This window comes from Urocitellus parryii, chromosome 8 (assembly GCF_045843805.1).
Source record: "Urocitellus parryii isolate mUroPar1 chromosome 8, mUroPar1.hap1, whole genome shotgun sequence".
NCBI lineage: Eukaryota > Metazoa > Chordata > Mammalia > Rodentia > Sciuridae > Urocitellus > Urocitellus parryii.
Window position 1 is genome coordinate 137904517 of NC_135538.1, and position 17693 is coordinate 137922209.

At 47.3% G+C, this 17693-nt stretch overlaps 1 protein-coding gene across 1 annotated transcript in view; it reads left to right on the forward strand.

The window, feature by feature from the left end:
• Positions 1 to 580: 580 nt before the first annotated feature.
• Positions 581 to 17693, forward strand: part of Rreb1 (ras responsive element binding protein 1) — a 127283-nt gene continuing 110170 nt past the window's right edge. The window contains exon 1 of the mRNA XM_077801772.1: positions 581 to 779. The gene's annotated coding sequence lies outside the window, so the exon portion shown is untranslated. The remainder of the gene's footprint in view (positions 780 to 17693) is intronic.

Here is a 17693-nt window from a genome sequence, read left to right on the forward strand (position 1 = left end):
TCTCGCTGCCCCCGGGCGTCGCCGCCTTTCCCCCTCCTCCGTTAAAATAGTGAAACAAACCATGAAGTAAAGTGATGGAAACCCGGGGACCGGGAGCCGCCGGCACTCAAGGCTGGAGGGGAGGGGGCGCGGTGGCTGGAGAAGGTGGCCGCGGGTGAGCGCCGGGCGGGGTGGGCTCGCGATCAGCTGCGCCAGCCCAGACCCTTCCCCTCGGGCGGCGGGCCCTCCCCTGGCCCCGGGCGCCTCCGGAGGGCGTGGGGCAAACCTGGGGCTGCGGTGGGGGTGGGGTGGGGACTCCACCTCCATCCATCCCGGGATGGCCCAGGCGGTCACCCCGCTAAAATCGGGGCGGGGGCGGCGGTAGGGACAAGCGGGTACCGCGGTCCTCCCCCCCCCGCCCGAGCCGCCGCCGCCGCCGCCGCGGCCGCTCAGTAACACGTCCCCTGGAGACTCGCAGGAGCAACACGTGATGTGTCTACTTATCAGGGTGAGAGGGGGAGAGCGAGTCTCCGAGCGTGCGGGCGAGGAAGCGGGGCGGGGGGCCGAGGCGGGGGCCGGGACGACGGCTGGGGCGCTGGGGTCGCCAGCTCCTCGCCCACCTCCCTCCCTGAGGGAGAAGAGGAGGAGGGGAAGTGACTGCGGAGTTGATGAACTTTGCACATCCAGAAACGCCATTTTGATTCCTTTTCCGGAACAAGTTTGCATCTCTCTTCGTTCTCTCCCCGAAGCCCACCGGTCCCCACCGCATCATGCCTGGGAGTCGAGCGCCCTGCCGGGCCGTAAGTACGCGTCCCGGGTTCCGGCTCGCGGTCCTTGGGTGGCAGCGAGATGTCCGGGGCACAGCCGGGAGCGACCTTTTAAAGAACTTTTTGGGGATGGGGAGGGTGAAGTCTGCAGAGTGCGTTGTACTTTTGAAACTCGGCGTCTCCCGGAGCGGAGGACCCGCGCACCCCACGCCGCGCAGCACGCGCTGGGGGCGGTGGGGCCAGCCGGGGATGAGCCCGGCAGCCCTCTCCCCTCCGGCTCGGAGCCCGGCCGCTCCTCCTCCTCCTCCTCCCCCTCCTCCCCTTCCTCCGCTCCTTTCCCCTTCCCGAGCTGCCGGCTCTGCCAACCAGCTCCCAGCGCGAGCCGCCGCAGCGCCCCGCCAGCAGGACCTGATGCGCATCCATATTAGCCGTCCGAGCGCAGGAATCCGGCCCGACCCGCGCCGCCTAGTTTATTTTTAACCAGCACCGCGGGGACTCGGATGGTGCACGCACCGCCGGCCAGAAACATCTTCCCAGCGCAGCTCTCCATCTTCCGCCCTCTCTCCCCCGACATCCTCCCCCCCATGTGGGAGGGGAAACTTTTCTCCTACATACTTTCGAGTCCCTCTCGGGCCGGGAAGCACGGAGATGACGGCGCCCGCCCGCCCGCCGCCGCCGCCGCAAGGTATCCGGGGGTGCCCGCTTGGGGGTGCCTGCCCGGGGTGCTTGGCCCCGGGGTGCTAGACCGGGGCTGCTCGGTGGGAGCATCCGCCGCGCCCTGCTCTGCGGACTTTGATCCTCTCGGGAGGACGGCGCCGGCCGGGAGGGGGCCGCGGGCAATCCCGCGTCCCCGCGAGTTCTCGGCTCGCGGTGGGGGTCCCGCCGACCACCGCCCCGGGGGACCGGGGAAGGAGGGGACCGGGCCGTGGCGGCGCGTATTGTTCCCTTGTTCTTCCGTTGGCGGGGTACGTGGTTTCGTGGGAGACCTCGGTGAGGATCGAGCCTGCATCGCGGGGCGGGGGGGCTCGGGCCCGGCGCCGTCACGAGCACAGGAAGGAGGCCGGGAGCATCCGAGGCGGGGCCCGCCGCCCGGCCCCGCTCCGCCGCCCAGCTGTGGAGCGCGCTCGGAAACTTTTGTCCGCCGCCGGCTGGACCAATTTTTCGCAAGTTCTGGGGCTTCGCTTCCTCCTCCCATCCCGGCCCGCAGCGCCCAGCGGGGGGGCGGGCGGGGGAGGCCCGGGCGGGCGGGGCGGGGTGCGGGGCCAGGGGGCCTGGTCCTCCACCCCCCGCGCTCGAGCCCAGTTCCCGGCGCCCCCTCCCCGCTCGCGGTCTCTTAGGAAACTGCGACCTTAATGGTTGCTAAGGAGCAGGGGAGGTCCTTCCCGTCGCCAGCCCCCTCCCTGGGAAGCGGCGTGTTTTCTGGACCCGGCCAGGGTCGCTTCGAGGATGTGACCCGCTCCCCCGCCGCGCGTGAGTGTCGGGCGCGGTGACCGAGCCCGGGTCCCGGCGGGGCGGGGGTCTGGGGGTGCGGGGACCCCACGGGTCGCAGGCCCGACTGGCTACGGGGCCGCTTGACAGGCGCCGCGTGCAGCAGCCAGCGTCCCTCATTCGCGGTGCATCCGTGATGGGTTATAAAAGAGGAGGAAAGTATTTCTCCTTGCTCAGCAGATTTGCCCTCCCTTGCTCCTTACTGGTTAGGAGATAGAACGTGAGCCCAGATCCGGACGAGCAGTTCACATTCCATTACGAAATTCTACACGGCTTCAGAGCCAGCAGCAGCACACATTCGGGGCACTTTGGAGGTTTTTTTTTCTTCTTCTTTTGGGGATGCTAAGTAGTGATGGTGGTGGTGGTGGAGAGAAGTAAAGGGGTGAATAAAGAAATGGAACTCTTGGGTATGCTGAAAAACCTGTCTAAGGATTTTTCATCAGAAGAACAATTCACCCTAGTTCTTGTTTTTGAGTCTAGGTTTGAGCTTAGCTCTTGAAAAGCCAAGGGAAAGAAAGTTTGCCTGTTGAATTGGGATGCTGGAAATTGCAAGGTATTTCTGTCTTGAAAGGAGATGGTGTGGCTGATGTGCATTCCCGTATTTTTTAGATCCTTTTTTTTTTTCACCAGTTAATATCTGTACTTGTGTACAAGTGTGTTCTGAAAAAAAAAAGTTAATTGAAGAGAAAGTTGGGGAAATGAGAGCGGCAAAGAAAAGAATGTGTTTTTGTTCACACCCGTGAAAAGCATCCTCTAGATTTGGTGCTTTTCGGAGTAGGCAGGTATGGTTTCCAAGACATAATTTAACCCGGAAGTTTGAGTTAGAGGCTTGACTAAAGCCTCTTTTAAAAAACTCTGCTTCCTTCAAGAATCCACAGAACTTTTGAAGGAATGAATTTGAAATACTCTAAATAATATATGCAAAGTGGACCATTGTTTTTTTTTTTGTTGTTGTTGTTTTTTACTTCTGCCCTTTGTAGGGAGACTTCTGGGTACCCGTTGATGGGTTCTGCTTTGATGTGTTTTGAGCTTTGGTTACACTGATGAATTAAACATTTCAGTGGCTTTAATCAAGTTTTAAATGTGTGAAAAAAAATACCTTTCCCCTTTTTACAGAAGAAAGGGAGAGAGGAGCTCTTTGATTGATTGATTTATTTCTCTTTCTTCATTTTAGGTTAATGAACTTGCACTGTCCTATCATTCTTAAAAATACTGCTGAACTGGTTGGCTTTTAGAATGCTTTGTTTTTTAAAAAGGATTTGCTGGATATGTGATAATCTTAAGAAATGCTGCTGATGCTTACTGTTGTATGGAATATCATTCTCTGCATTTTCCCACATACCATTTTATTTCTCATCAGAAATTCAGACTGTCCAGCCTCATGACAGACTAGTGTTTGTTACGTGATGATCGTGCCTCTGACTCAGCTGGTACAGGTGGAACATCCCTTCCTAGGCATGTACACCATCCAACAAGTGACCTTTTGATTGAAGGGTCTTTTTATTTTAGATTTCTTCCGGCATCCAACACAGGTACCGAATATTGAAGGAGGAAAATGAAGCCTAACTTTATTCATCCTGCATCTGATCAACAACTGTTTATTGGTTACCTGCTTTAAGGCAGGCAATACGTAGCTGCTGTTAGGAGACCCCTCATTTTTAACTCTTTAATTTTGAACTGTTGTGTGAGTTCACTTCCTGGGTCAGTTTGGAGGTCTTTGCTTGCTATCTGTATGCTCACTTGCTAATATAATGATATCAGCTTCAGCTAAGGAAATTTTCTGTTTAATGAAGTTGAAAAATTCTGTCCTTTTAGGGGTTTACATGACATAATTAATATAAAGTTGACTAATATAAAAATTGGTTAAACCTGCTCTCTAGATGCAGTTAGAAGTGAATCCTTTTGATGTTTCTATTCATTATCCTTCTGAAAAGTAGGTGGTGCTTAGAAGGTCATAGGATAAGGGTTGCTAAGCAGCTAAACAGAAGGATGCTAAAATTAACCGAAGCATTTTTGAAAGGGAGTCCTTCCCTGTTTTACATTATTTACTGGATTTAATCAATTTCTGAACTCTCCAGGTCCTTTGACTTAGAAAGGTAGAATGTTAATGTTGATTTTGTTTTTGTTGTCATATTTAAACAATCTTTCTTTTGTAATGTGTTTAATTGAAGTTCAGTTTTCTTTGACCTAACCCTGTGGTGTCAAATGGCAGCTTGTCTGAGGTGACTTCGTTTCTGTTACCAAATGTGTTCAGGTTAAGCATTCCCTGTATGTAACTGCACCTTTTCTCACATGTTAATAAGACTTTTTGTTTTGGAAAGTCTACATAATCCATAAAGTGATGCCTTACTTATATTCTTCATTAAACAGATATGCGCTCAAAAGAAATGCAGCATAGTATCAATAGAAACTATGCAGTATAGTCTCACCTGATAAGGGGACAATAGCTTTCTCTCCCCCTTCACTGAGATTACCACTCTTAGATTAGGCCTCCATATGTCCCCACCTCCATGTTACCCCACCTCTCTGGCTCAGTTTATTCAGTCCAATTCATACCTACCTTTTAAAAAAGAATTGTATTAGGTTCAGAATCTCTTCAGAGGAACTGAGCAAATGTTAGAAAACAATAACAATTGTGGTTTGCATTACATTTCTACCATAAATGTGTTTTAAGTATGTTTGCAGCAAGATAAAAGGTAGAAATCTGAAGCCAGGGTTGGTAACCATCACCTTGATTGAACGCAGCCCTAGTGTGAAGGTAGAAGTTTCCGTGTCTCAAGGTCATTTGTGTACATCTGACCTGTTGAACACACATTGTTGAGTCATATTTTTTTACATCCAAATATAATTAGGAAATGGGTAAATAAGTGTGCTGTTTCTTCTCTCTCTTTCTCAGAAAGTGATTTTGGGGTAGGAATAGTCAGGGCCTTCTTCAAAACGCAGGGGTCAGATAGTGCCTGCCACACCCTGGGGGGACCTCGTAAATCAGAGGTAAAAGGTGTACCATCTGAAACCCAGAGGGAGGCTCATGATGTGCTTTCTGAAATGCATCACTTACTTTTAATTTCCCTCACTCCCACATGGAAGGCAGACTACAGAGAGGGAAACCATCCGCTGGTGTTTTCTTTACAGTGAGGTGGAAGAATGAGGAAGGTGGGGAGGAGCTTTTCCTAGCTAGCAGCCTTCGGTAGGCAGTGTCATCAGCCCAGCTTCCCCCAGTTTCTCTCGTCCCCTTGCCTGGGTGTCCAACGTGGCCTGAAGGGCAGCCGAGCGTGGCTGGAGATTGCACTCTGCTCCTTGGCAGCGGCGGGTGGGGCAGAGATGGAAAGGAGGGGGCAGGGCGCTGTCCTTCCAGTGACCGGGTGCATCTTGCTTTTGATGGGACTGCAGGGCACGTCGTTGTCTGTCCATCAGTAAAGGTGGCTGCCTGTGAATAGGTGCTCAGACAAAGCAATGGGAGAGGGTGGAGACTGTTTGCTCTGTGTGATTCAAGCCAGTAACGCCAAGAGAATTTGAAAACCTCTGTTAAGTCCTGGGACTGGGCACTGGCTGCTCCTGCGGGGATTCACCTGAGGCTGGAAGACTGCTTGAGGGCGGGTGGAAGTCACTGGGTGGAGAGAGAATGAAAACCCCCACTGGCTTTGTCAGACGGCCAGACTGTAGAGAAAAAGTCTCAGTGGGGGTAATTAGATAAAGCTTTTAAATGCTCTATTTGTTTTTCCCCTGAGCTTGCTTGGTATTCCACCACCCGCCCTCCCTGAGACTGTAGAGTAGGATTGTTATAAAAACGTTTTGAGTCTGCTGGTTGAATTACTTTTCCCCGTACCTTCTTGGACAGAGTTAGTTTCAACCTGCTTTTGTGAAGGCCGTTAGCAAAAGTTCTGAGTTTGAGCCCAGAGCAGCTTTATTTTACTGCTATGCCTTGATCTACCCATGGGCTGGTAAGAAGTCAAGCCAGACTCAGAACTCCTAAGTCCAGCCCGACTGTACAACAGCTGCTCTTTAGAATCAGCTTGGCCTCAGAGGACTTAGCATTAAACGTATGCACTCTGTTTTTCTCTGTGTGTGTGGTTTTAAAATAAGAACTTTTTGAAATTAACTCCCTGTTGCATTTGAAGGTGTAAGGGAACTCCTTAGCTTTTGGCAGCATTGCTATTGATGAATGTGATTATATACATTATTTCGGTAGCTTTTCTCTTTTCTACACGTCACTCCCCACCCCCACCCCCAGCCTCAACCTGTGCTGGGAATGGAACCCAGGGCCTGGTGCATTCTAGGCAAGTGCTCTGCCACTGAGCCACATTCCAGCCCATCCAGGAGCTTTTCTACCTTACGGGATTGTTGGAAGGATAAAATTAATGTTCCAGAAAGTCAAAATCTATATATGGAAAAAAAGTGGTGTATTTTGAGCTCAGGAAGCCTTGTGGGTATCCACTCTGGATTTCCTTTTCCAGAATTTTACCCAACTCAATTATGTTAGGCAGAATTTGCCCAGGAGTTTGTGTTCAAATGGGGGAAATGTAGTCCTTTCTTTTTGCCTCCAGGGTGGAGAGCAAACAGAACTAGTAAATTCTTCTTAATGAGATTTGCTTAGGAATGAGTTTTAAGGAAAAAGCCAGTGGCAAACTTAGAACTCACTATTTAAAGGAGTGGTTGTCAACTTGGTGGCTCTTCCCCAGGGGGCATTTAGCCGTGCGTCTGGAGACATTGTGGAGTGTCCTGATCTGGGAGGGGACAGTTGTTACTAAGGAGAGACCAGAGATGCTGTTCTGCCTCTTGTGGAGCACAGGATACATTCCCCCACCTCCAATAGATTATTCAGCCCCAGATGTCCTCCAAGGTTAGAAAGTCTGCTTTAAAAGTGCAGTAGCAGGTCGCAGGGTGAAGCTTGCCCAGCATGCAGGAGCACTGTTTAAAAAAAAAAAAACAGCATAGTAGTGGTGGCCTGTCATACCTACAAGTAGACTTGAGGTTCTCCCTGTATTGCATGCATTTTATTTTGAAATCTGAAGTTCCATAAAGCAAGTAAGGTCTTATTACATGCCTGTAAGGTACCTTGGTTGGTAAGTGCAAGGTTTCACAGAAAACTGGGGGGGTTGGGGAAAACCGTAATGTTTGGAAACCCTGTTAGTAAATTAAAATTCTAGAACTCGTCTGCTTCTAAAACAAACCAGATTCCCTGGCACCAGGAAGCTGTTCTGATAGGTGGCTCAGCTTTCCGAGTCACTTCTCGAGTCATTAAGGAGACTTGCTCTGGTGCTGTCATCCGCCAGTTCTCCCTGGAGTTTTGAGTTATGTGGAGTATACTTTTAAGTGTTTGAACTAGCCCCTACTTGCTTGATGTTTTTGTACTCATGGTCTCCCTTATTTTGTTTCCTCAAGTTTTTGCAAATTTCTTACATAACTATCTGCCCTTCTTGACAGCGCCTGTGAGCAAGGTCTTCTGTTCAGTGGTCTCCTCTTAAGAGCCAGTGGAGAGTTGCACGGTGGCTGGAAGGGATGGGGAAGGAGGCAGTAATTATTTTTATATTCTTGCCTTGGTCTCATCCTTCACTCCCGCCCCCAACATAGGAAGGAGACATAGAGGAAACTAGAGTAGAAGGAAAAGGGGAACAGAATTCCAGAAAAGGAAGGGCTGCCTGCGTTGGGCAGACTGTTGCCCCCCAAGGCCTGCCTCCCTCTTAACCTTACGGACACAGGTAGCTCTTGAAGACAGCTCTCTCTCTCTCCTCCTTGCACGAGTGGACTGACTGCTGGGGGTGCTCACTGCCATAGCTCGGCTGTGTCACTCTGCATCCTGGAAGCTGAGCCCTGTCACTCTGCATCCTGGTGCTTCTCTGCCCTCTCTTCTCAACTATGGGGCGACTCCTGGCTCTATCTCCACTTACAACTTACAACAAGCGAGAACCTTCAGGTACCTCCCCCTGCAGGTACTTGTAAAAGTGAAAGTCGTCTCCCTCCCTTCTGAAAAGTGATCTCAAGCACACGTCCACCCAGTCCTCTAGGCCAGGAACCTCACCCCTGTCCTGGACTGTCTCGCAGCCTAACGTTCTGCTGAAACCCTCGCCGTGTGGCAGATGCCTCCTGAGTTGACTTCCTGCCACCAGTTCCTCCGCCTGCAGTTAGTTCATCCGCACTCCTTCTGCCAGAGTCCTCGTCCTCAAAAACTAGAGCTGCGCATGTTGTTTGCCGACTTAAAAACATCTCTTGGCTCCCTGTTGTCTATGGAAAGAAACCCAAGCTCCTTCCTTGTCACTCAGGATCTTTATTGGCTGCTTCCAAGCTGAACGTCTAGTCCCAGCCCTCGCCACCCTCTCCTCCACCACTGCCACTCGGAGTCATTTCTGTCTGCTTTTGTGCTTACTGTTCATGCTGCTGTGTCCCGGTCCCCTTCCCTAGCAAAGAGCCTTTCTTACCCTTTTTCCAAATCCCCATGCCACCTCTTCTGGGGAGTATTCTGCCCTCCTCCAGAATAACTTTCTCCGCATCTGTCGGGCTTCTCTGCTGCAGTTCGTCTCTAGCATGTTGCCCCAGCGTTCTGAGCAGAGCCTTCTTGCATCCCTTGCACCTAGCCCACCGACTCCGTAGTTGGTGCTCGCTCAGCACTGTGTGTGGATTCCTCAGACACAAGGAGAGCTGTTGGAGAAGAGCCACATGTAATTTGGAAGCCGAGGCCCAAATAGCACTATAAATTCAGCGAAGGAAATGGATGTAAAGAGTTGTTTTCAGCACACCCATCATGCAAAGATTTGGTGCACACTGGTGGGAAAGACTTTTGAATTTTAGAAATCCTAAAATAAAAGTTGGCTCAGCTTCATTTAAAGAGGGGGAAAAAAAGAAAAACTTTGTTAATGCCTGGTTGCACTAAAAGCTGTCACACTGGGGCCTTTACTAATTATAATCACTTTCCAAGGCTCTTGGTTTGAAGTTTACATTAAATAGGAGGGATGGGCACCCAGATCAAAGACCAAAATCATTTCAGAACTCCAATGTGTGGGCCCATTTTCTCTCCTTAGTTAGAGTTTTGTTTCATTAGTGGTATGAGTTAATAGGAGTGTTGATGTGTGTATAATTTAACTTTTTTTTCCCCCGTTACTCTTTGGATTTAAAACAAAATGCCAAACCAGAAATCTACAGAGTTTAAATCTTCCTTTATTTGCATATGTGTGAATGTGTGCGTGCAATATACATGCTTGAGGAAAGTTGATTGTAGATCATATTTATAAAGAGAATCATTTATAGATTTTTAGGAGAGCTCCCTTTATGCCGAGGCTTTGTTGTGAAACATGTCTCTGAATATGCAAGATCATCTCAAAACCTTTCCTTAATTTTCTTTTAAAAGTGATACATTTATTTTCAGAAATAGGGAAGATGCCAGGAGAATGGGGTGGATGAAATCCCAGTTGACTATATGTTCATTATTGCTGCTGCCTAAAATGTGTGAGGCCCTGGGTTCAGTCTCTAGCACCCCCCCCCCCACCTCAACACACGAACTTTAAATATTCTTTAATAAGTACTTACCTGCTGGTTAGTGTTTAGGCTTAGTTTTGGCAGGTGCATTCAGTTATGATATTTTAACTTAATCTTATTTCGAAGGAAGAAGGAAGTTTGTTTATTTTCTTCTCTGATATAGAAAATTGATTTTTTTTTTAAAAAGTTGTTTTCTCTTTGACTATAGGACTTTTAATTGTTTTGCTGGATAATTTTATAAAACTGTTCATCCTACGTAGTTTTTCCATGACTTGGTTAGTTAAATTTTTTTTACGTATTTGGTTAAAGCATTCTATTTCAAATTTGAAAACAAGTTTAATTTAGAGGAGGTTTAACTTACACATCTCTGAATTTGATTTGTATTTATATTTTTATGGTGCTGGGGCTGAAACCAGTGTCTTATAGGCGGCAGGCAAGTGTTTTACCACACCAATGAGCTAGCCCTTCAGCCCCTTCAATTTGTATTTAAGTCATGAAAATAAGGTTTCTGAGGACCATTTGTTGTTCAAGAACTTCGTAAGGTTTTACCCTTTTTCTTATGGTATGCTAGGTGTCTCCAGTTCCACATCAGATTAGGTCTCTTTTTGGAAAACAAGCAGTTTTCCATAGCCAAGCTTGCCAGTCCCATGGTGTTATTATTATTATTATTATTTATAAATGGGTTTTTAGCTAGGTACCAGGGTGCGTGCCTGTAATCCCAGTGGTTCAGGAGGTTGAGGCAGGAGGATCATGAGTTCAAAGCCAGCCTCAGCAAAAGTGAGGTGCTAGTCAACTCAGAGAGACCTTGTCTCCAAATAAAATACAAAATAGGGCTGGGGATGTGGCTCAGTGATTGGAGTGCCCCTGAATTCAACCCCCAGTACACCCCCACAAAAAATGGATTTTTATTTATTTAATAAATATTTGAATATGTACTAGGTGAAGACACTATGATAAGCACTAAGGCTACTTACTAGTAAGGGAAGGAGAGACAGTTGCTAGCCGCATAGAGGATACATTGCATATAAAGAGACATGTTCCACAACAGGTCACGTATGACTGTGCTGAGTGCTAAAAGTTAACGTGACATGAACTTAGGATATGAAGTTTAGCCTCTCCATGTGTCAGGAGTGGAGGATGCTGGGAAGCAGGTAGAGGAAGGCATCCTGGCAGAGAATGCTGGGAGGCAGGGGAAGGAAGCTCTGTAGTGGAGGATTCTGGGTAGCAGCTCAAAGAAGGCATCCTGTGGAAGTGACATTTGAGCTAATACCTGAAGGATGGTGAGAGGAAGAAAAGAGTACTTCAGAGAACAGCTTGTACAAAGGCCCAGAGGTTGGAAGCGGGGATGTGTCCAGGGTAGTGAGAGAAGCCTGGTGTGTCTGGAGGAAGAACAGAACAAACAGATGGCACCGATGGTGAGGTGGGTGGGGGAAAGAAGACCATGTTGCTGGCAGTTCTTAAGAACTCTGGGACACTGTGAAAGTATGGGGCTGTGGAGGGCATGATGAGATTTGCATTTTTAAAGATCACTCCTACCCACAGTGGAGAATAGACCAGGGTTAAAGGAGACGCTGTTTGACCTTCTGTTTGCATAAAGATTAGCTAGAAGGCTGGGATTTGAAAACCGTTGGTGGCTTGAAGTGTGGTGGCAGCAGCAGTGGGGAACTTGGGTGGATTTAATAGAGATTTAAGAGGAGGAAGGACTAGGTGATTGGATGCGCAGGATGGGGGAAGAAGGAGATGACTTCCAGGTCTCTGGCTTTTGTAACTCTCTGAGATTAGAATGTGGGATAAAGCAGAGTTTATGAATGAGATTTGTTCCCTTGAGTTTTATGCTTATGTTTTCAATTTTTTAAAAGCATTTTTTTATGCTTCTATTATGTTGTATTTGGTTAAAAAGTATGTATCTGGCCTGGATGAAACATGAAAGGTACTTATATAATAGTGAGAAGTGGAAGTTTTATTCTTGTCTCTGGGAGCAAAACGAATGGCTTCCTTCTTCCTTCTCTCCACCTTTTCTTTCTTTCCTTTTAATTTCCTGATGCTGCCTGGCATGGTGGCACATGCCTGTAATCCCTGCAATTTGGCAGCTCAAGGCAAGAGGATCACAAGTTCAAGGCCAGCTTAGGCAATTTAGTGAGACCCTGTTTCAAAATAAAAAGAACTAGGGATGTAGTTCAGTGATAAGAACCCCTGGGTTCAATCCCCAGCATTGAATGATAAGAATAATTGTCAATTATTAATATTTCCTGATGCTAAAGAGAAAAGGAAAGGGTTCTTGGAGATGGCCTCAGCTTTTTGTTTTTGTTTTGGTATTGGGGATTGAACTCAGGGGCATGACCACTGAGCCACATCCCAGCCCTATTTTGTATTTTATTTAGAGACAGGGTCTCACTGAGTTGCTTAGTGCTTCATCATTGCTGAGGCTGGCTTTGAACTTATGATCCTCCTGCCTCAGCCCCTAAAGCTGCTGGGATTACAGGTGTGCACCACCGTGCCCGGCTAGCCTGAGCTTTTGAATGGTTTTCAGATGAAATGTGCACCTAAATCTTAAAAGCATTTAAGCTTTTTTTATTTAATTTTATTTATTTTTTTGTGGTTTTGGTGATCAAATCTAGGACCTCATACATGCCAGGCAAGCACTCTACCACTGAGCCACATTCCCATCTCCACGTTTTTGTTCATTTTAGTGATGCTTTATGTGTTGGACCTGTGAGCCAAGGGCTCATGGGAAGAGAATCAAGCCAGGACTCTTGCAGTTGCTCAGGTCCCTTACTTAGTATCACATTGCTTCTTGACCTGCTTTTCCAACTTATTTCTTAACTAGAACCACATACAGGACCTTAGTGGTCACCTGACACCCTTAATGTCTTAGAGTTACATCAGTATTTTGCTTTACCAGTAATCTGTGTGAAAACAAAGTTCATTCAGAAAAACAAAACAAAACAAAAAAACCTCTGTAAAGAAAAAAAGCATTGTGCGCTGGGCTCCCTCCTAGATCTTTGGGTGCCAGAGGCTCAGATTTAACCCATTCCACGAGAAGTAGAACTTGTCCCATGAAATGATTGTCTATCTGGTGTTTAAACACCTGGTGACAGTGGACTTGGTATTTGCCCCCAGGCAGTCCTGGGGGGTTCACTGAGTTAAGTTTTTCTTTTCTTTTTTTTAATTAATTAATTTATTTCTAAATAGGTATATATGGCAGCAGAATGCATTTTGATTCACTGTACACGATTGCAGCGCAGCTTTCCATTTATCCGATTGTGTACTGATTATACACCATGTAGTGCCGCACCGTATGTGCAGTCCTGCACGTACCTAGGGTAATGATGACCATGTTGTTCCACCATCTTTCCTGCATCATGCCCCCTCCCCTCCTTTCCCTCCCCTTTGCCCACTCACAGTTCCTCCATTTTCCCATCCCCCCCCTTTTCCTTTTCATGGCAGACAGAATCTTCTTGGAACCAGAAAGAGATGCACTTTGCCCTCAGTTGGTGTAGAGTAGAAGCTGGGGTGCAGCTGTCCTGTGCTTTCTGCTTCTAGGGGCGGCAGTGTGTGGTCTGACTCTCAGAGTTCCACCAGAGAGTGCTGGAAGTGCTCAGCAGTGGCCATCTCTTAGTTAGGGCTCCTGCTTCCTAGAGATGGGGCTGCTGCCTCACTGGCTGACCAACTGTCCCCATGTGTCTGAGTTGGGATCCCCTCCTTTAAGATGTTCTCTCAAGAAAGTCTTATGCTGGGTTTGTAAAATGCTTTTCTCTGACGTCATCCTTACGATTCGTCACAAGCTCAGGTGTAAGCCCCCGCAGATCCGCAAAACTTTTCTCTTTTATGGTGTCAATCCTGACAGATGTAACCTGCACATCCCATTAGGCCCCAGGTAACGCTGGTCCTTTACCCACATTGGGGAGAATATGATTTTCCATCTCTTGCTTGGGAACATGGATGTTCCTGCATCAACTGGGACCTAGATAAACCCCACACTCTGTTTTCCAGTCCTGTGTTTGATCAAGTGAACTAAGTGGGGTGGGAGTAGGGGTGGGACAGAGACCTTGCCTCTGCTTGCTTTTAAAAATGAAATAGCTTGGTGAGAAGATGCTGAAAAGAACTTTTTAAATAGCTTAAATTTTGGAGTTTAAATTTGGAAAAATTAACTTTTAGGGTATTACACTAATAACTCAGAGGTCCTCTTCTCACTAGGATCTAAGCAGAAGTGTGGATCTGAACATGTAATAAGTTTGTTATAAATATAACTTACTAGATGATCATCTTATAAATACCAAAATTGGCATCAGTTACCCGTTGAGTAACCATGTTCTGGTGACAAACGTATAACAAGCAGTCTTTTGGACAGCCCATCTGTAGCTTTTTTGAAGCGTAAAGTTCCTGAGGAGATTTATGATATAAGTTAATAAAGAAATAAATGCTTTGGAGTTTCAGCGAGCTTTCTTCAGGGAAGTTCCCGGTGGTATCAGTTAGGCCAGGCCCTGTGATATGACCAAGGATATCTGTGATATGTCCCATCTTTGTGAACCCGGAGCCATTGTGACTTTGGGATGTGCGCTGTAAAATGGCTTTTTCCTCGGGAAAGTGGATGCTCTGCCTTAGAAATCTGGTGCCCTCTTTAATGGAATAATTTCTTCCCTTTTTTGATTTTAAGAAATTGTGAAGCCCCGGGCTTGTGAGCTGCCTTCTGAAGCAGAGTGTTAAGTGACAGTTAAGGACAGGGGGTGTAGCTCAGCAGTAGAGTACTTGCCCAGCCTGAAAAAAATAATAAGAATGATTGAAAGATGGTAGGAATATTTATTTGCAGCAGAATAGAATTCAATTAGACAATGTTTAAACTTCCTTAATTGTATTTTACTAATTTCAATTATTTTAGCTCATCGGAAAGCAGAAGTCTTTAGAGGAAGCTCATTTCTTTTCCTTCAAAAATATTAGTAGGTGAACCCTGGGAGTCAAATGAGGATGACTTATTCATTATAATCTTTTGTTTGTATGTCAGCTGGAGCAAATGCAGGCTAGGAGTGGGAGCAAGCAGATAGCTAATTTGCAATCTTGATGATCCAATGGGAAAAAACTTTGGGGGCTGGAAGCTTCTCGTGGAAACAGAATTTGTTCATAAGATGGGGCTGTCTTACAGCTGTTGCCAGCAACCTGCTCAGCTGCATAACACGACCTCAGCCAGGTAGCAGCCCTGCCCTGCAGATTCTCCCATATTCTGCTTGGATCCACCTCCCTAGGTATTGGTGAAGGGACCAGCAAGGGGAGAGCATGTGTCCAAGGCTTAAAAAATTGGAGTGCAGGCTGGGGTTGTGGCTCAGCGGTAGAGCGCTTGCCTAGCACGGGCGGGACCCGGTTCAATCCTCAGCACCACATAAAAATAAAGGCATTGTGTTGTGTCCATCTACACCTAAAAAATAAATATTAAAAAAAAATTGGAGTGGATGTGAAAAAAGTCAGATAGCAGGCCCCAAAGTCAGATAGCAGTGACTTAGTAATTATTATAGAGACAGTATTCCCTTGTACGCCTAGGTTTTCAGGGCCTTCTCTCCTCTGGGGAGGAAATATTAAGTTTTTTTATGAGTCTGACTTTATACATTTCATAGCTTGTACTCACAGACTAAAGGATCCGGCTGAAAGGGTTGTGAAAAATGTGGGTAGGCCCCCTGTAAATTTGGTGGGTTGGGTAGAATACAAACTTTAATCATTTCACACCACCTAAAATGGATTGATATATTTTGTGATTTTTACATATTCCTGACAATCTTTTTTTTTTTCCCTGCTAATTTTTTAAAAATCTGTTTTCTCATTGGAGCTAGAATTGTGCAGGAGAAAATGAAATTCTGGTAAGCTGAAGAGGGTCATTGGGGGACCAGGCTTTGGGATAGGGAAGCGTCTAGAAGTGTTGCTCATTGGATTCCTTTTGCATGTGTGACCTGCCTGGTTACATGCTGTTGGGGGAAGGAAAACACGATTTATGTCCATGTGTAATGGTCACAACCACCAGATAGAGGCTTAGCTACCTTTCTCCTCTTTTTAAAGATAAGGAAGTGAGGCTTTGAGATGTTTGATATTTCTGAGATCATACACTTAGTGAAGTCAGCCAGGAAGCCTCGTGGCCCATTTCCACATTTCCATAGTCTTACAAGACAGTCTTTTTTTTTTTTTTTTGGATGGTGCTAGGGATTAAACCCAGGTCCTAGGTGAATGCTTTACCACTAAGCTACACCCCCAGCTCAAGGATTGTTTTTTGTTGTTGTTGTTGTAGTTGTAGATAAATTCCCTCCACCTTGGTACCTGGAAAATTCCTACCCCTTGACTCAACTCATTTGTCTTGATTCTTTTCATCTTGCTTAGGTTTGAGCATCCCATGATATTTGATTGCCTCCAACTTCAGTCTGAAATAGCGCCTCAGTTGAGCAACTTCTGTATCCAGGACACTTGGTTTAGGCACGTGGAACATGGTGGTTCTTGCCTTTGGGGAGTTTACCTTGTGAAAGGAATTTGCAGCCCACGTGGACCCTGTGCCAAGTTCCCATGGGAAGGCCAGGGCTCACGGAAGCTCACAGGACTGGGTCTGTGCTTCCTGGAAAAGCACAAGCAGGGGCTGAGGTCCCAGCCGGAGAGGGCAGGTTGGTTTGCAGTTCAGGGTGTAATTTGGTGTTGAAGATGATGTACTAGAAGATGATAGGGTTGGAGGTTTACGTGGGGCCAGGGTGGGGTAGGGCAGAAGTCCACCTTTCCTTCTGTAAGTGGTGGGGAGTCCTTTGTTTTTGAGCAGAGAAGTGACAGGTTGGCCTGCTGAGACCTTGGCCACATCCTCAAAAGGGAGAGTGGGGTTTTTGCAACTGTGCTTTGATGGCCACAGTGTCCCCTTCACTCCCTGCTTTTGGCCTGAGGCAGAGAGTGCATCCCAGGGCAGCTGGTACAGGATGAACCTAGTGGCCATGCTCAGGATCTCTGAACTGCCTAGAGCCACTTCCCTGATTTGCACACAAGGAAGCTTTATTTCTTTATAGCCACAAACGTGTTGAAAAGCTGAATCACATCCTCTGGCTTAATATTTGACTTCATAGCTCCAATTCTAGGTGAGCCACCTTTGAAACAGATGATGTCCTATGGTAGGAAAGGTGTGGCCTTGCAGCTGGATGCCCAGGTTCCAGTTTGCCCCCCCCCATTGGCCTGGGGGAGATTCCTTTTGGGGAGCTCATTTACTTAAATGACGTATGGTGTTTACAATGTTGGGAAGGGGCTTGTATATAATACAGTGGCCTTCCTGAAGGTACGCCTCAAAGCTTTCCTGCTCGTCCATGTCCTGAGAGGTGTGGTGTTGAGTAGAGTTGCTGGTCCTTTAGGATGACAGGCCCAGAGCACTGTGGACTTGCCTGTGGCCCCCCATGTGTTATAGCAGCAGCACTTGAGCTCATCTCCTGACTTTCCTTCCCTGGCCCAGTTTTGGAGTCACGCTGAAATTTTGGATGCTGGGGTTTCTGCCTCCGTCCTCAAGTAGAGAAGGGTCCTTTCATCTGACCTAACTGGGACAAGAGCAAGTCTGGATGTATAGCTTTTACTGATAATTCCCCCCAGATCATTTTGATCCTCCCTAGCCAACACTCCTTCCTTTAAAAACCTGCAAAGTAGTAGTAAATCCCCTTCCACTGCTCTCCTTTGCTCTCTTTAGCCCTCTGGTAAAGCTGGAAGTGCCTAAAAGAGAGGCAACCGGAGCCAGGGCCGACCTAATCCACACACTCTGGACGTCATCCCTGGTGACTCAGATTCAGTTGCATTTGTCATTTCACAACCACCTGCATCTGATCCTGCTCTGCGGGGAAGCTGCCTGGCGCCTGGTACCAGGAGCACAGTGCTCTTCCCAGGGAAGGCTTTTATGAGCTCTGGCCATGGGGTCCATTGCTAAAGGATGCCATCCCTGCCTGCTGCCCATTCTCTAGTCATTTTTATGAAATAAATAAGTGCCATCATACACCAGTC